The sequence below is a fragment of the Engystomops pustulosus genome, chromosome 10, assembly GCF_040894005.1.
Source record: "Engystomops pustulosus chromosome 10, aEngPut4.maternal, whole genome shotgun sequence".
Taxonomy (NCBI): domain Eukaryota; kingdom Metazoa; phylum Chordata; class Amphibia; order Anura; family Leptodactylidae; genus Engystomops; species Engystomops pustulosus.
The window spans coordinates 68,946,153-68,952,055 of record NC_092420.1 but is presented as its reverse complement, the minus strand read 5'-3'; the positions used below and the strand labels follow the sequence as shown (position 1 = coordinate 68,952,055).

The 5,903-nt window shown below is 37.8% G+C and overlaps 1 long non-coding RNA gene across 1 annotated transcript; it reads right to left on the bottom strand.

Moving 5' to 3' along the window:
• Nucleotides 1-1,445: 1,445 nt before the first annotated feature.
• LOC140104305 (uncharacterized) lies at nt 1,446-5,903 on the bottom strand. The gene is made up of 3 exons (XR_011850288.1): nt 5,392-5,903; nt 3,759-3,868; nt 1,446-3,670 (listed from the first exon to the last, which is right to left on the bottom strand). It is a non-coding gene; the product is annotated as an uncharacterized lncRNA (long non-coding RNA).

Below are 5,903 nucleotides of genomic sequence, written 5' to 3'. Positions count from 1 at the left end.
GGGTGGAACCAACGCTACAGAGAGGTAGTAACCTCGAGTGAGGAAAGCCACCCACAACAGATACGTTAACGGTGTCCTAAAGCGGTGTGGAATTCAGGTCAAGAAAATTCCATGTTTACAAAATGGTCACCGTTCAGGAGATAACATTTTTTTTTTTACCAGATCCTGTATTTTTTTCATTTAGTGGGTACCAACCTCTGCTTCTGTCCATTGAAAAAGAACTTGGAATGTTTTTAACAAGATATTTTTTTTCACATTCTTTTTGACATTCAATGCAGATTGTGTAACATTCACACGGATGCATTTGCAAACATTCGGAAGTGTAACTCTAACGTCCAGGGGGTAGTAAAGTATTAGCATCAGATCTCACTACAAACTCCTTTATTTCTAATTATCCAGTCTTAATATATTCGGTACTGAACATGGTGGACGATAATATAACCTTTAAAGTCTATGAAATGTATATAGGGTTGGATTTTTCATAACTCTCCCATAGAGTTGAATATAATGGAAACTCATCCCCATATCCTTATCACTTGGTGCATTTTGATGTGTGAATCTGATTACACCAGACACAGATTTTTTCCAGCCATTTTTAAGTGCTTTCTATTTTTTAAGGTCAATATATCTGGATTACTTACACTATAAGCATAACGCCAACATTATAGAGAGGAGGCCCTTGGTTCACTTCTATAGGATCTGTGATCATAATAATTTTGTAGTACCAGGGGGCCTTGAGTGAATATTAGTTTATTATTATTTGGTTGAAAATTATATTAATCGTTGGAAGTAATTTACACCCATTTGTTATAATATAGGTAATATACCCCATAAACTATCATTAACACAAGATTATAATGTAGTGTTTTCAAAATCTTCAAAATCTGTTATGTACATGTGTAATCTGATAGAGATAGAATGTCATTTTAGATTCTCATTATAAGGCCCTAATCCTGTATTTCGACAGAATCCCTATCTTCTAAAGGACTTACTTCTCTCATGATCCCATATTTTGGCAGAAGAGATAAAAATCAAAAGATAGATTTTCCCTTATTTCTCTTATTTCGATAGTTACTTAAACCTGCCGAGATTTTTCATCCATTTTAATGGAATGTTTCCATTGCTGAGAAATCATTAATCATAAAGAGATTTACTGAGAACCAGAAGACGAAGCAGAATCTAAATGGAACAATTTGTAACATTATAAGCTGCATCTATATATAATGGAAATGTGACATGATTGCATAATTCATTGGCATTAGGCCCTTAAGTGGCAATTTTGTCTTAGCAGATGGCTTTTCCAATGTTCCTCAAATGTGTTCGGGTTTCAGATATTGCATTTTATAAAATCAAATCTCCGTTTGATTTTTTTTTTTTATTTTAAATATTTCAACGCCTTTAAGTTTGGATTATTTTTATAAATAATAAATCACCATCGTTTTCCGTTCAAATTTGTTTTTTATTTAATTTTCTTTGCGACATTTCACTTTCACATTGATACTTTGCAGTGAAGGGTAAATAGTATAATATAATCTATTCCAGAATTATAGAACAATCTTACATTCTCCTCTTAGGCAACACATAGGAAAAAAAATTGAACTGTACACTGATACTGTACTCTCATGGCCAGAGCTAATAGAGCTATTCGCTTACAATCATAAAATCCTAACGCTGAGGCCTATTCTGCCAAGCCACACACATAATAAATATAATAGATACAATTAAACAAGCATGTACTTTAAATATGGAATAAATGATAATATAGATTTTTTTATTTTGGGGAAAAAAATTGAAAATTCACAAATCAACCACCGAGAGAGACTGAAGGTCATATATTCTGATGGATGTGGAAATGAGAGGCCAGTGAAAAGGTTAGCTCTGTTAATTAAAGCAATCTTTTATCAGGCTATGTTCAAAGATGAAAAATGTTCCTACAGTGGTTTTAAACATGAGGTGCATTGATTCAATTGTATCCCAATATCTTACCTCTATCCCAAAAGGGATTGCAATTTTGCTTTTTTCTCTCATCGAGCTTTGATATTAACATGATTATGGATATTACATAATATATAGAATCATTAACAGAAGGTTAATTAAATTAAATTGAATTGATAGATTTGTATTTTTGAAATAAAAAATTATTACGTTTTATAAATTTTGTAACGCATAGTAAACAGAACACACACATATCTATTACGTCTATTTGTTTATCGTACTATGAGATGATAGATAGTAAGATAGATAGTAAGATATATAGTAAGATAGATATATCTATTTATCTATCTTACTGTCTATCATCTCATATCTTCTCATATCTATAATCTATCTCTCTATCATCTATCTCTCTATCATCTATCTATCTATCTATCTATCTATCTATCTATCTATCTATTTATCTATCTACCTATCCACCTATCTATCCATTATTTAAACCTATATGAGGTTTTGCACAGCTTTCCACCATCTATCCCTGACACTATTTCCTTGCATATTCCTGGACCCTGTGTCTTGTACAGTACATCCCCTGAATGTAAATAATCTCCGCTATTGGCAGTGCATATTTTATTCAAGTAAGGATTACTAATATATTACAGTATGCAGTACATCTCCTAAGAATTACATTCCCCCACTGCACTATTTCTTTCCGAGTCATAAAATGATTATTTTATGACATTTATCATGCATATTCCTGTAGGTCATGAATATAGAATACATTTCTATGGCCGAGAAAGAAGTGAGAGGTAGCAAGAGAGCACACAGCTGATAATACTCAGTCCTATCAAAGCAATTACTGGCCCACCCATAGTGAAATTAATGGGTTACAATGTACTCACAAAGATTTCCAATCGGTTTTTGGAGACTGATTTGCAATCTATGGTTAAAACAACAGAAACAAGCTTTGCAGTGCTCATTCATTAACCCTCTTCCCCACAGTCAGGAGTTTTTCGGCACTCCTTGCAGAACTGACACTTCCAAGGGGACATTTACTACTTGTCAGAGAGAAGAGAAGATCCGAATGACTGAGTGCTAAGGCAAAGGGTAATAAACCTAGTGCAGAGATTAGGCCCAAGGCAACGATACAGGCCACAGAGCAAGGATTATTTTATTCCTCATGGGACTGACAGAATGTTAAGGCGTTGCCTGGATATATATATATCACGGAGCAAATATACACACATATATATATTTCATCAAGATTAAGCTACTAGTCCTTAAAGGAAAAACATGATAAAACAAGCAAAAAATAAACCCAACAGGAAGACTTGAGAGAAGAAGAAGGATCTGGGTATCATTCAGCTGTAGTTTAAAGGGGAGGATACAACACACTGCCCATTAAATGAAGCTACCAGCTGAAATAATAGGTTGGCAGAGCCTTGGCATGCAATCATTGTCAATGCATGGGAAAAGAGATGAAATTGGGCTACCTTTGGCCAAGACGGCGGTAGGTGGTTGAGTCAGGCGCCTTGCAGCATGCTGGTAGTTCATACTCTCCTCAACTACGCGTATTCTTAAGCAATAACAACGTAATCCGTATTATCCACCCAAGAATACCCGTCACCGAAGAGAGCCACAGAGCAGCAGCAGCAGCCGGATGGACAATAAATCCATAGGTAGAGAAGAATCCAAACAGGTCCATAAACCAAGTCCAAAATGTCCTCTAGTCCAAGTCCTGCAAGAATAGCAGAGAGCCATGAAGTGTAGTAATGGACATGAAGATGTGCATCTAGACACACATACACACACCACAAGAGAGTTACCTTGCCTCTCCTCACGTCTTCCTCTGTACTTGCAAAATAACCCTCTCTTGTACGCCCCCCCTCCCAAGCTCCAGGCTCTTCAATTGGTTGTCCAATGGACCTATAGATTCCTGCAAGAGAATTGCATGCATATTTAAGTATAGCCATACAGGGAGGAATCCAACACAAGCCATATCTACATTATTCCACATGTATTTTACATGATTCTACACATCTCCCCATGACATCATCATGCAAGGCATTAGCCATAGGGAAACTTTACATACAAGTGCATGCTGAGGCTGCAGATGTGCACCATGAGATGTTGTAAAATATGCTATGGCAATTGATAAAAGATAAAAAAAAAAACCTCTGGATTATCATAGCTGAGCTGAATGCACAAGTGGATTACAGGCTCTGTGAGTGTTAGAAAGCCAGATCATCTGCTGAGCTTTGTTTTAAGATTGCAATGGGTTGTAGAAAGCCTATGGAACACATGCAATAAGTGGTGTATCTACACAAGTCATGGAGATGGGCAGTGCCACTCTTTTATCCATTCAACGGGCACACATTCTCAGCATTGATAGATCAATGTCAGCTTTTACTGCCATATGCTCAGCAAACACACCTATATGTCATCATTTGGACCTAAATCTTATAAAGGGTTCATGGTCCACTTAGGTATGACAGTAACATTGTATTTTTGGAAAAAAATGAAATATTAATTGAGTGAGTTGGCTATCACCTATATATATTAAAGATAGATATAGAAATGATTGCAACCTGAACTGTATAGACTGAAGGCAAAGTGATACCATTATGGGTGGAAGCTTCAGCACCAGCTCATGGACAGCTCCCTGTTTGGTGGCTTTAGCCTAATGTTCCATCACTTGACTGGTGACATCCACATTCCCACTTCTGCATGCAAAAAGCTTAGTGTGGGGGCTAGGAAAATAATCTCCCTAGCAATTACTGTGCCCTGAAAAATTGGTCTTGACATACTAACACAATTTTGGATCAGATCCCTCTGGCTTTGTGGAGTTTCGTACCTCCTGCTTTCCTCCAGAAATGGTGAAGTGTGCCTGAGGGAAAGTCTCTATATCTCTTGGGCAGTCACTTCTTTACAGCTAGTTGTATGTATTATCTCAATCCAGCTATGCATAAAAAAAATCATGTGTAAGAAGATGCTAAAAATGTAAGAATGAAGCATGACATAGGTGCCCCACCTTACTAAAACCAGAGCTTGATCTACTATGGGTATTCACTCAATGAAGCCACTCCATCTAAGGCACTGGCTCATAATGCACCCCCTCCTAAGTAGCATTGTATTCCCAACTTCTATCCTGCTATATCACTAGATCGTGTGGATGCAGATGTGATCATTGTTATTAGAGGTAGACTAAGACATTCGGGAGATATGCTCTGACTACTTCAATGGTTTGTAAAGAAAAAAAACCTAATAGATTATTGAAAGAGGATGCAGGATCCACCAAATAAACATGAAATTGAAAAGTCACCCCAGTGACAGCAGGATCTCAGCCAGAGAGAAGAAAAGGCAACATATTGATCTTCTTGGAATGATCTATGAGATTGTATAGGAACAGAGCAGAATATAGAGAGAATGGGTCATGGCTTATATGAAAGCATTGCTTACCGTGTAGTATCCAGGACTGTGTGCTCTCTCTCTGAGATGGAGCTGATCCTTGCCTTGTGTGTTGGGAGATGCTTCCTCTTTTAGGGTGGAAGCAGCTTTTCCCTCTTGATGATAAACCTGAAAGTCAGTGATCATGAGAATATCCTGCAGGAGGGTCCCCAGATGCATTCACTCCCTATCAGCCAGCGCCCTCAGCTCCAGGAACCAGAGGAAAGAAGAAGAAAAGCAGCAGCAGCAGCAGCAATAGTGATCACATCGATCTGATCTGCACCATCTGCCTGCTGCCACTACACCCCAACCTCCACATCTGACAGCTCCCAGCACAGGGCTGCACAGAGTTCATCTTCCCAGCAGCTCCTAATTGGTTCTGGGCAGCACACAGTTACAGCAGCTCATGTTAACCATTCAGTAGTGGATCCAGAACATGCTAATGCTGGATTCATCGTGCAAGACTCCTAGCCTCTTATTCATGACTTCCTTATGGGAAAGAACCAATGCCTTGTGGGACTATA